The 13,058-nt window shown below is 32.4% G+C and overlaps 1 long non-coding RNA gene across 7 annotated transcripts; it reads left to right on the top strand.

The window, feature by feature from the left end:
- Positions 1-5,742: 5,742 nt before the first annotated feature.
- Positions 5,743-12,604, top strand: LOC146920305 (uncharacterized). 7 transcript variants are annotated; one of them, XR_015011725.1, is made up of 12 exons: positions 5,743-5,842; positions 5,970-5,993; positions 6,365-6,435; positions 6,522-6,600; positions 6,725-6,864; positions 7,161-7,280; positions 7,671-7,734; positions 7,904-8,264; positions 8,394-8,437; positions 9,997-10,698; positions 11,442-11,623; positions 12,263-12,604. It is a non-coding gene; the product is annotated as an uncharacterized LOC146920305 (long non-coding RNA). The 7 variants fall into 7 exon arrangements; XR_015011722.1 differs by lacking the exon at positions 12,263-12,604 and having other exon boundaries at positions 9,997-10,144; positions 10,316-10,698; positions 11,442-11,869; XR_015011724.1 differs by lacking the exon at positions 12,263-12,604 and having other exon boundaries at positions 10,316-10,698; positions 11,442-11,869.
- Positions 12,605-13,058: the final 454 nt, after the last annotated feature.

Below are 13,058 nucleotides of genomic sequence, written 5' to 3'. Positions count from 1 at the left end.
CCATGATTAGCCAATTTATCCGTATAACTATTGCATTCTCGGAAGCTACAAAAGACTCAAAAATGAATTCCTTAAATGATATTGAGACGATTAGTCCACATGTTATGTAACCTCCAAGGAACCAAAGAAAACTTACTAAAATTTTGAATATAATGAAAGAGGAGTCACATTCTTGCTAAAAGTTACTCCAACTCTTCCTAGAAGCAATTTCTATAGCACGCATAACCCTTTTAATTTTGCCAAATGTAACCGTTGGTGCAGTTACTTCCGTTGAGGGCAATGATAATTTTGATAGAAAATTAGAAATGTTTAAGATATCATTGATTTCATACATGTGATGGCATATGCTGCTATTCCACGATGATATGCATTTCAAGAAGTAGGAAATATAACTTTTCGACAATAGTTTAAAATCGTGCAAATATCATGTTGAAATTGAATGGATGTGATATTATGCAAGTTGTTAATGATATTATGCTTGTTAAAAGCATGTCGTCCAAATATAATTCTTAATAAAAGTAATTGGACTCAAGTGGTCATAAACTTCTACTAGAAGGAATCGTTTGAGAGAATTTGAGTTTCATTTCTAGTGGAAACAATTTTTGATCATGCTTTACTTATCTTTCGATTGAACATTGGATTATTGGGGTTTCTTCCCCAAGAAACCAGAGGTTAACACAAAAATCTTAATAAAATAAAATATACATGTGCTAAGATTAAGATAAGTTCTGACTTCTGAAAGTTGTAGTTCAAGCGCAACAAATGACGGTTCTTCAATCCTAGGAAGTTCGAATGTTGTTCTTGTAGTTACAAATGTAACTTTTGAAGCTGTTACTTCTAACGGGGGTAATTATAATTTTTATAGCAATGTTCATGGTATAATGGTTTCCATACTTGTGATGGCATATGTTTTTTTTTTTTTGACACAAGGATATGCATTTCAGTATAATGCAGGACACAAAACTTTTGGACAACAGTTTAACTCAAACATGTTACAATCATTCCCTCGACATGATGAATACACTCACCCAAGAAATGGGTGCAGTCATTACACAATCAATGTAATATACTAGTAGTAATAATGTTTGTGCTTCATTAGCCACATAGATGACAAGATTGAACCAAGCATTGGGAATAATAACTCCAAAAGATGTTAATGTCCAACAAGGGCAGAGAGACATGGTTCAAGCACCACAACCCTTTGTAGAATTAGAGACCGTTCAAAATTATAATGAAAATATTAGTCGTTTAAGGTTTGTGCACGATTATTAAGGTTAAGGTTTGTGCACGATTATTAAGAAAATGATTAATTATGTTGATTTCAATGGTAAAATTAGTAACATTTACTAAAACACCCTTATTAATTGTAGTTAGTGGAGTAGTTAAGTTTGATGAAATTTCAATAAATAAGGGTATAATAGTGGAAAAAAAAAATAAATACTGCATTGATATTGTAAAGTGACAATTATTTTAAGAAAAAGAAAAAATGTTAAAGAGACAATAATTGTGAGACGGAGGGAGCAATTTGAACTTGGATGTAGGGGATGCTAATCAACAAGGGTTGCTCTATAGCCATGTACATATGTTGAATAGAAATTATTTGAATGTGCAAAATTCAAGACTAGATCGATTTAGATATTGAATGTGAACCAACTTGTTAATAGGGTTGGTCTAGATTGTGTAAACACAAATCAAAGGCATTTCTCCTTTCCTAAATTGGATACAACGATCGAAAATTTTAAGGTAAATTAAAGTTCGTAAACTTACTAAGGTTTCTGGTGAGAGTGGAGAATCAATTTGCCGAATATATTACCGAATTAGTAGAAGTTATCTATGAAGAAGGTTTGAAAATGAAATTTTTCTCCAGCTCATTGAAAAATAATGTTTTTTCTTGGTTTTTAATTGTAAGGCCCAATTAGGAGTATAACTTGAACCAATTGAAAAGTAGTTTTCATGATCAGTTCTTTAGGGGTCTTTTAAGGTTAAAGATTTGTTCAATGTCTTTAGAAAATGTAATGAATTTGTCGATGGTTACCTTTCTTGGTTTAGATAGATGAAAGTCAAATGTTTCACATGGAAGTAGAGGTGGTCAAAAGGGCAGTCAGTGGGTTGAAATTCCATATTAGAAATAAGCTAGTTAATCAAACTTTTATTGAATTAGCACAATTGGGAGAAAAGGTTTGCCAAATTAACAAATAAAAGAAGAGAAGAAGCAGAAGAAATGTAAACTCTTCAAAAAAAAAAAACTTAATTATACAATGCATAATATGTTTGACGATGATTCTAGTCCTAATGAATATGTGGTTGATATTTCATAGTTAAAGAGTGGTTCTCTCAACTAACGATCAAAGGTGACTACCAAGTCGCAATAGACTTTGAGGCTGTTATTAGATCTTATTGAGGTCATGATAATGATTAATTAGAGTCCAAGAGGCTCCACCATAGATTTGTCCAAGTCCAAACGCTATACAACCACTTTCCTACATATGTGACATGATAAATAAGTGATCAAAGGGGGAGAAAAAGGGACAGAACTAACTCCAATGCCAGTTTGAAATATAGAACGTGGTCAAACATCCACCGCCTTCAAAATAGAAAGGTGGATAACATGTGTAGATGTTAGTCAAACATTCAGTCGTACAAGCAAAGAAATTCCCTAAACTTAGTCGTATGAGCAAGATATAAGTTGACTAAGTCCGAAATGTGCATAAAGACTTATTTTCTTAATAGGGTGATGGAGGACATGGATAGCTGATATAACACCCCCAACAAACTGGTGTTAGGCTATAACTCAGCCTACATGGTGGTTACTTACATTAATGATGTTGGTCATGATCATACATGTCGTAGTATGGTAGATAGTGGGTCAAAAATGTGGCAAGCAATGTTAGAGTAGGTTGCTTAGTTATTCTAAGTCTGTAAATACCTCGTATTAAAGATTATTCAAAACATACATCAAATCAAACAAATCTTTACATTTTTTTTGCTTTCCCTTATCGTTTTGATTTTTAATTTATTTTTATGTCTTCTTAAGTAGTAGTTCACAGATTTCACTTGTGTGACATTATGGTGGGAATGTCACATGACCATTGCCCAACCACAATTTGACACATAGGTTTTTTCTTCTCTCTCTCTCTCTCTCTCTCTCTCTCTCTCTCTCTCTTACAAGGGCTTTTTGTTTTATTTAAAAATGAGAAATCCACGTGTCATGATTGAGCAATGTCATGTGACATTCCCACCACAATGTCACACAAGTGAAATCCAGTAGTTCGCCCTTCTACACTAGATAGACACTTTTTAGAGTAATCTAGAATCTGCACCAGAGAAACATAGTCTCTTTCTCGGCGTAATCATTTGATCTAAATAAGAGATTATTGTCTTAGTGTAAATTAGCCTACATATCATCTTATCAGCCGAAGAATCCATAAATCAACCAAACTGAGGGAGTATCTTTTATTTATGACTAAACAAATTGATAGCATTAATAACAAATATATTTAAAAAATAGTAAAAATGTATCTAAAAATTTGTGAAAAATATTATATTTAACGACAAATAAAATCTTTAATTTTTTTTTATAATTATAAGCTCATAAAGTATACTATAATGCTCCGTATAAAGAAAATGCTAACATGTGCTTTGTAACACCCAAGGTCGATGAGGGCGGGGAGTGGTCGCTGGTGCACAAGGCACCACAATGAGTGGCTCCTGACAGCTTCTAGAGGAACCGAATCACACCGAAATGAGAGGGTTCCTGAGGCTGTGCAGGTATGGGACTGCATGGTTGAAGGAAGGCTTATAAGAATTGTTTGGTACTACCTATATCAATAAGATGCATCTTCTTTTTGGTAGCTCATTCCATAAGAACTCCACATTTAAGCGTGCTTGACTTAGAGTTGTCTTTGGATGGGTGACCTATCAGGAAGTTTCCCGGTAAGCGTGTGAGTGAGGACAAAACACGTTGAAAAGACTCGTGTTGATTTGTAGGGTCGGTCGACAATGCTTAAAGTCGTCTGGGATGTTACATGCTCTAACAACACATGTTAAAAAACTTATTGTAGAAATTTTGTCTCAAAAGTTGTACATTTAATTACTCCATCCATTCTTAAATATACTCCCTCCATCTCATATTAGATGTCCCATTTGAGTTTTATACGAGTATTAAGGAAATGATTAATAGGATTGATTTTAATGATAAAATAGGTGTCATTTACTAAAATACCCCTATAAATAAAAATTGAGTAAACCATCAATTTAATCACTGCCTTTGTAAGTGATTCTCAAATTAGTCCCTAACTCTATTAATATTTCAAAATAGTCTCTATCTTTGCCAAAAACTTCTCAATTAAGTCCCTCGTCATGTGAAAAAACATAGAAACATGCGTCTAATTGATAAACTTTTGACAATAAATCAAAATAGTATGCGTCTTTGTCAAAAGTTTCTTAATTAGACCAATGTTTCTATGTTTTTTTTTCAAATGATGAGGGACTTAATTGAAAAATTTATGACAAAGACAGAGACTATTTTGAAATATTAATAGAGTCAGACACTAATTTGAGAATCACTTACAAAGACATAAACCAATTTGGTGGTTTACGAAACCATTTTTTTTGGGAAATGCTAACTTGTACCCTTGAGACATAAGTTAAGAAGTTAAAGATAGAAATATTTTTTTGGAAATTGTGTATTCAACATTATACTCCCTCCGCCCTAAATTATAAGAAAAAAAAAAACTCAAATTCTTTGTCCCAAATTATAAGGAAAAAAAAAACCAACTTTTTTTTTGATCAAGTAGCTTAGTGGCTAGAATTCACCTTATAAGGTGAATAAGTGAGGTGTCCGGGGTTTGAACCCTAGCCCCTGCATATAACAATGCATTGTCCCTTCAAACTGAGCTATGCTCACAGAGACAAAAAAAAACCAACTTTTATCATATTTAATTATGTTATTTCAAAAAATCATCTTTTCCAAAGGGAAATTAAATGCAAACTACATTCAATTTGCTATCCCTTTCATTTTCTCTATAATCAACAATCAATGAAAATTGTTTTTACATATTTCTATACAACTTATTTCAAGGATAACACAAGAAACTATGTTCCAAACTACTATGTTTTAGTTTTCTTAATAAGTGTGATTTTTTTCCTCCTTATAATATGGGATGGAGGGAGTAAAAGTTTAAACATTTATACTTTCAATACAAAATTTATTGTTTATTTTCTTTTATAGCTCCTTAACTTGTGCACGACACAAGTTAACATGACCTTTTTTTATAGACTTTTTAAGCGAGTATGGTTTTTATCTTTATATATTAGGAAAAAGATATGGTTAAAATATGTTACTACTATATAAATAGTATACATAATCAAACTTGTCTACTAAACTATATTAGGAAAAAGATATGGTTAAAATATGTTACTACTATATAAATAGTATACATAATCAAACTTGTCTACTAAACTATATAGGACAATTCTTGTCCGTGCTTTTTACGATTTTGCCCTTACGGGGGTATTTTTGTCATTTGGTAATTGGGGAGTGTTTCTCTCTCTCTCTCTATATATATATATATATATATATATATATATATATATATATATATATGGAGGCATATAATTTCAATTTCTCTTCCTCATTTCCACTACCTCCTTCTTCTCACTTCAGTTCGTTCCTTTTCCCTTTCTTCTCCTATATATATATAATATATAAAAAAATTTCGTTTCTTCTCCTGTTTTGCATGTCTCTGCTTTATGTTTTTTTTCTCATTTCTCTTTGTTTTGGTTTTGTTCTAAGTTTGTTTTTCTTCTTCTTCTTCAGGTTTCTTTGTCATCAAGCATAAAGGTTTGTGTTTTGCTTTTAATTGCTTTGCATGTCCTTTTTTTGTTAGATTTTTTAAATTTTTCTGTGATTTTGTTCTTTTTTTTTTTTAATGAGTGTGATATCTTTGCTTTTGATTGTTCTTCTGCAGGTTGCTTGGTCATCAAGCATAAAGGTTTGTGATCCTGGGAGTTGATGTTGTTTATGTTAATTGCTTATTGATGTTTTGTTTTGTTTTTGTGTGATTCTGCTATGTTTGTGTGATTCTGCCATGTGTGTGATTCTGATAATGTTTTTTAAAATTGTATTATGTTCATCACAACAAATATTAGGTTTGAAATAGAAATCTTGGGGTTTTATGTTCTTGATGTTGATTGCTTTTCTGGGTTATCATCAAAATTTGAACTTGCATGTGATTTATATTTGGGGTTGAAATTTTGTGTATGATTGATCGTGTTCATCACAAAAAATTTAAAATTAGGTAGAAGAAAGTTGAATTTAAAATATCATGTGATGTGGAGAGTTGACTGAATATATTTTTTGCAGATTGTGGATTCTGTGATTGCTCTGTTTCGGGTTGACTTCACAGGAAGAGAGGAGAGCTTGCTGAGCGCCAGGTCTGTGAATTAGTCATGAACATGCACTAACAGATTTTTAATCCCTTTATGTTAGCTTTTACTGAAACTAAAAAGTTTCTTTGCAGCAAAAATTGGCACAAATGCTTTCTTGATTGATCAAGATAGGTGAGGAATTCAACGTTGCTGTTTATATGACAAATCAGGGTAAACTCACTCCTAAGTCCAATCTGATTATTGATTTCGTTCATAGCTTTCGTTTTTAGCTGTGGCTTTTATAGTAAGACCTGATGCGTATTTCTTATCTGACGATACTGAGTTTTGGTTGCAGTCATAGCTGATCCTGGAGGTGAACAACGTGTTTGCAAAGTGTTTGACGCCCCAAACCTGCCAGAGGCTGAAGCAATATCCTTTATCAGACTTTTCCCCCTTAAAATAATCTATTCACTGAATGATTTGGAGAATTCTAAGGTATCATAATTCATGAGATTGTAACCAGTTGCATGAAGTTCAACTAATTAAGCTATTTTTCTAGGCTACTAACTGTCCTACTTCTTTGGTATATTGGTGTGGGAAATGCATATACATATAACACTGTTGACTACTTTGATTTTATTCTCTTCTCTATTTAGAATATCATTTACTGAAGTTTTTATTTCTGGCAAGTATCTGATGTATTTTCACATGACACAAGCTCAAATGCATGCTCAACTGCAAACATTTACTTCATATGAAGAATTCATGTATTTTTCATTATGCTGTTCTAGGTATTTTTGGGATTACGTAGAAAGGAAACAGCTTGAATGGTCTGTGTCAAGTGAATGGTCTCCAGATGGGTGCTATTTCATGACAGCAAACACAACTCCAAGGCTTCAAGTTGATAATGGGTATGATCTACTCATTGCCTGAAAATATTCAATCGTTTATCTTTATCCATGGGCACTCTGATTTTGTTGTTAAAATATGTATTAGATTTAAATTATGTTGAGCAAATATCTCTTGATTATGTTTGTTGACTTTTCTCCCTGTAACCAAGGGATTTAGCTTTAGATTTGATTGCAATCACTTGGTTATATATAACTTGGCTGAGAGTAATTTCTCTGAAGCAATTCAAATCATCTCATTTAACAATTATGAAAAGTGATTAATTTGATGACATTTATGAGGTGATAGATGAATCAGAAAACATGCTATGGGAGAATATTTTGCTGATGGTCATACAATTTCATCCACTAAGAAAGCATTTTTCGTTTTATTTTGTTCTTTTTCCATTGAAGGATCAAGATTTTTCACTATAATGGGTCATTGTACTTCAAGCAGATGTTTGACAAGTTATACCAGGTCAGTAGTATCTCGAACTCTTGCTGATTATTGTTTTTGTATATCCTTTTCGCAGATGTCAATGGATATGGTGTGAGTAGATTGAACTCTGGTTTTGTTTGTGTTTTGATTTCCCTAACCACTTCATTTTTGGTTTCATATTTAACCAATGGAATGTTTGTACGAGCAGGTCCATCATGAGTAATAATATCCAAGTTTTGCGCTTCACCGCGCACCGGAACGCATTCATACTGAACCTGCAAAATGTTGGCCAAAGCAACACCAGCCTGCTGAATAATATGTGCGGGAGAGGAAGTATCCGTGCGCATTCCCTCAATGGATTGGTCTGTGCACACTACTACTTGAATATTTGGGTGAATTTGCATTTCTGACACATTCTCGACTTAATATGCTGCTAAAAATACATCCCTCTTGCTGGTCTACAACATTCCTAAAGAGGAGTGGCAGTGGAGATAGGGACATTCAAATGTGATTGATTTGTTATTTGATAACTTGGATCTATTTTAAGGTTGATTTCAAACATTTGATAGGTATTTTTCTGACCAAAGGTATTTTTCCTTTAACATTTTAGTGCATCCAAATGTGAAGTTAAATTATAGTGCATCTAAATGTGAAGTTTACACAAGAACTTTACATGATTGTTTTGTGTTGTTCTACAGCATCTTGGAAGAGCAATATTCAAAATCACAAGATTTGTACGATGGTATGATTCATTTATCATTGTTTATTTACTATATTTTGCTATAGCATGTTTGTGTCTTCCTTCTAATTATGTTGTTGTTCGTGCTCTTTGCTTCTAGAGTGAGTCTCTTCTTTCATAACTTTGCTAATTTTGTTCTTCAAAATAAAAAACACTTCTAAATTTGTTTTAAAATTCTAACCTTCTTGCTGTTTGGCGTCGTTGGTTACCAAACCAATTTACTCACTTCATTGTTGGATTTAACCATGAATGTTGGTTTCAGAAATCTATCTAAATTTGTTCACTAACTTGGCTTTAGCTCATCCAACTTTTTCCCATCTCTATTGTATGTTAATATTATATTTGCTTATTTTTTTTTCCTATCTTTATTTGAAGGGAAAAAAAAAAGAAATATGAATAGGTAAGAAGTATAGCAGCAGAGAGCATCTTTTCCGTACACACTATATTTGAGCTACTGCTACATTTTCACAAATCTTTCTTTATTCCTTCTACTAGACATAATGTATACCTATATATAGTTTTAGGATTCAAACCTATTACCTTCAACAGGTTTAGCCATTCTAAGGTTATGGAGTTGATTTCGTAGCATCCTTTGTGTTAAAGACTGCTCAATGTAACATTCCACCTTATTTTACTCTGAAAATTGTTAGTTATTTGAATCTCTTATATTCACCAAGTAGCAAACTTTTTCGATAGGGCGGTTTGGCGTGCATTAAGGAGTTTTCTAGCATTATTTATTTCAACTGCTTTATGAATTATATTTGGGCTTGATTTGATTTGCTCTTCGGAATCACTAGGTAGTATCCCTCATTGTCAAAACACCAGATCAAAGATGTTAAGTGGTGAGATCTAAGACCATAGAAATGCACCATATGAATATGTTAGTTACATATGTTTTTGATAATAATTGGAACAAAGAAAATGGATCTAACATAACATGATTAAATAAATATAAAGGCATTACACACCAAGAGGTAAGTGAAAGGAATAAGTTTTGCACAATGTTGTCAATAGCAAATCGTGAAAATTTGCGTTTTGTTGAAATTCTACTATGCTTACAGTGTTGTAGTGCTGATATAGCTGCTATTTTACAACCCTTTGTACTAAATAAAGTATCGCCAATATATAACATCATAGTCAATAGTAGGTATATAACCTGCCAACATCAAACCAATGTCACAATACAGAATACAATCTCAATGACTACAAAATTTTGGACTGCAAAATTTCACCTCATTTGATATAAAATAAGACTTTGTTTACAGTACACTATTGTGAATCTCATCATAAACTTAAAATAGAATTTACAATTGTTTTTGCAAACTAGCACTATAACTATACTATCTACAAGTATGTGTTTTATATGTTTTGCGCCTATTTGATGCATAATAACAAGTATGCAAGAGAGATTTTTAAGTATTTGAGATGGAACACTGCAACTATGCTCTTTCTCTTTCAATATTTTCCCATCTCTTTTAAGCTGAGATCAAGGGAATAATATCAGCTTATGTAATGCTAGAATAAGTGTTTCTTGGTTAATTTTTTTTTTTATGCTAAATTAGACGGTCAATAAGATTGATCTAGAAGACAATATTATCGGCATTTTTATGGAAAGGGCTATATCGCTATCTGGAGGAAGAAAATAAATGCTAAATCATGTCAAAGAAAATCTCCCAATTTATGTGATTTAGATAATGCTGATGATGTTTGGTAAGCCATGATCATTTTTACACACGTCATTCAAACATCTGGATCTTTATACTTATAATCATTTGTTGTTAGACGAATTTGATTAATGATTTGTTCTTATAATTCCACGATTTCGGATTATAATGCGCTCATGAATAACTTTTCTTCATGCTCAAAAATTTGTAATGGTAGGTACAAAAAAATGGAGGTCTGCAAAATCCCTATCCCTGAGGTAACCAGCAGAAGTGAAGTTGCTGGAGGAGAATTGAAAAAGTTTCCTGCTAGGTTGTTTGTAGTCCCTGCTAGAATAGCTAAAGACGTTATTCCGTAACAGTTGAATCGTATCAAGAGGACAACAAATTATGGAAAAAGCGTGTTAATAATTACAAAAGAATTAATAGATTGATCGGCACCACTAGATATCGGAATATAATGGACACGAATGCAGGCCTTGGAGGATTTGCAGCTGCCCTTGAATCACAAAAATCTTGGGTGAGGAATGATGTGTCCACAATTGCTGACAACACTTTAGGTGTTATCTATGAAAGAGGCCTCATTGGTATTTATCATGACTGGTAAGTTTCTAAAATTATCTTACTTCATAAGTTTTCTAATTTTATGATGATTCCCTTACAAGTCAGCTTCCTATACTAAAAAAATGATTAATTAACTAACTGATGATTATTTTAAATGGTTTTTGCACTTTTGAACAATTCCAGTACAAGGTACATATATTTGCTTCTATGATATAGAAAGTTTTTGGATCATAGTAAGGTTTATGATATAGAAATTTCTCAAAATTTGCGCAGCTATGTCATCAACATTCATGATATAGAAAGTTTTTTGATTATAGGCTTGAACAGATGATGAATTTTATGTATTAATTGGTGAGACGGAAAATTGATACTTGATTACTTCTTTATGAAATGAGGGCTGGAGATTTGGCACCAATTTCACTAATTTTCTCAGAATTTGGTTCATACATTTCTGACATTTTGCTAAACTTTGAGAGGAAAAATATTTGAAAGAACCTAATATTGATTCAGTTCATTCATACATACATGTGTTTCAATCTTTGCCAGCTAACTTTGTGTTATTGAATGCCTAATATGGTGAGTTGCATAATTGCTACTGAAGTTTTGATATTTCATGAAATATTAAAGCCTGCTTATCAAATAAATTAATTATACAAAATGGTTTTATTTTGGCTTGGCTGATTACGATAGAGAATTTGGATGCTTAATTACCAGGAAAAATGATTGCAAATTGAGGCTTATATATGGCTTTTCTCTGAATGTACATGAGTCTTATTTTTCAGGTAGGAGATCAGTGACTTCAAAAATCCTGAATACCTTGCTCTTGCTTTTACTGCCAATTTCTTTGCAGGAGTCACTCAAATGGCACTTGGAGGCTTGGTTTCTTGATTGTCTTCCTATCTCATGCTACCATTGTTGGAAAACGACACATCGAAATAATTTAAGTTAACTATTTACATGATAGGTTCTTCAAACTTATCTATACTTTGAAACAATGTTGCCAAAGAGATAATTTAAGTGTAGTGGTAGTTCTGATGTTACTAATATATTCATCACTCATCAGTAGCATAATTATTTTGTAACAAAATGAGTGTTATTAAAGGGTGTTGTTGGTCTTGGTTTAGTGGTTTTTTGTGTTTCTTTATTCTTCAAATGAATGGTGGAATGATTGGTTTCATGTGTCTACTAATATTAGAAAATATTGAATCTACTTACTGTCATGTATTTAATCATTTACATGTTTTGATAATCAATTTTTTTATTACTTATGTGGTTTTCAAGAAACATGATTGAGTTTTGCAATTTATCTTTATACTTACAATTTTTTTTTGGGTATACCATTATTGTGATGAACATTGTTTACCAAACCACTTAAGCATCTTAGTTATTAATTTTTACTTTATACTTCAAAGCCTATATTTGACACTTCCAGGAGATTACTAATGTTTTGTGAGTTAGTGAAAACATAATTGTATTGTGATCACTTCTTTTTTGCTCATTGGTAATATTTTTAATTGGTGATAGCTAAAAAATGCATTTAATGAACATTGTTTGGTTTGACCTGAGAGTATGACATTGGGGACTTTTTTAAATTCATTTGCAGTTGCTACCAATGGCCAATTTCATCTTCGTGTGCATCTAACATGTTAAATACTAGGTAGATTCAAAGTGTATTATGAGAACTTTCATTCCTTAGATCCAAAAGCTATAATGGGTTCTTGGGAATGATAATGACATTGAGGGGATGAAGGCAATGCTGCCAATGCAGCTGCATTGGGGAAGTAGTGATAATGGCAATGAGGGGACGAAGGCAATGCATATGAAGACAGTAGCCAAATCGAAGTATATATATGTATAGCACAAGTTTTTGGGGTTGTTTAAATAGTCAAAGTAAAGAGAAGCTGATGTATTTTGTAGGATAAAGTTTTGAGTTACTATTTTCTTTTGGAACTTTGGACACATTTGTGTTTTGTCATAATATGTAGTGTATTATAGTTAACCATATTCTTGCACACTACATGAACCCTTTTTTTGGTAATCAACCTTAACCTTAAATTGGTTGCACACTACATGACAACATCTATATTTCTGCTGCAGTACATTATGTATGTAATGACAATGATTGTTATGTTATCTTTTATGTCATGCCTTAGACCATGCATCACAAATATTCGGATCAGGGGCGGTTCTATGGCCCGGCGACCCCGGGCATCCACCCGGGCTCCGGGCCAATTTTTTTGCAATTTTTTATGTAAATCCCGATGAATTTCTTATATAAACCCCTATAAAATGGACAATTTCTTTAGATTTTTTTATTATTTGCTTGAAATTTCTTATGTAAACCCCTATAAATGTGTTGCAATTTTTTTTTGCCAGGGCTTTACAATAATTCTGGCTCC

The sequence above is a fragment of the Medicago sativa genome, chromosome 5 (genome assembly GCF_051527215.1).
Source record: "Medicago sativa cultivar Bolivia chromosome 5, Bolivia_mono, whole genome shotgun sequence".
NCBI lineage: Eukaryota > Viridiplantae > Streptophyta > Magnoliopsida > Fabales > Fabaceae > Medicago > Medicago sativa.
This window is presented reverse-complemented; position numbering and strand designations above follow the sequence as displayed.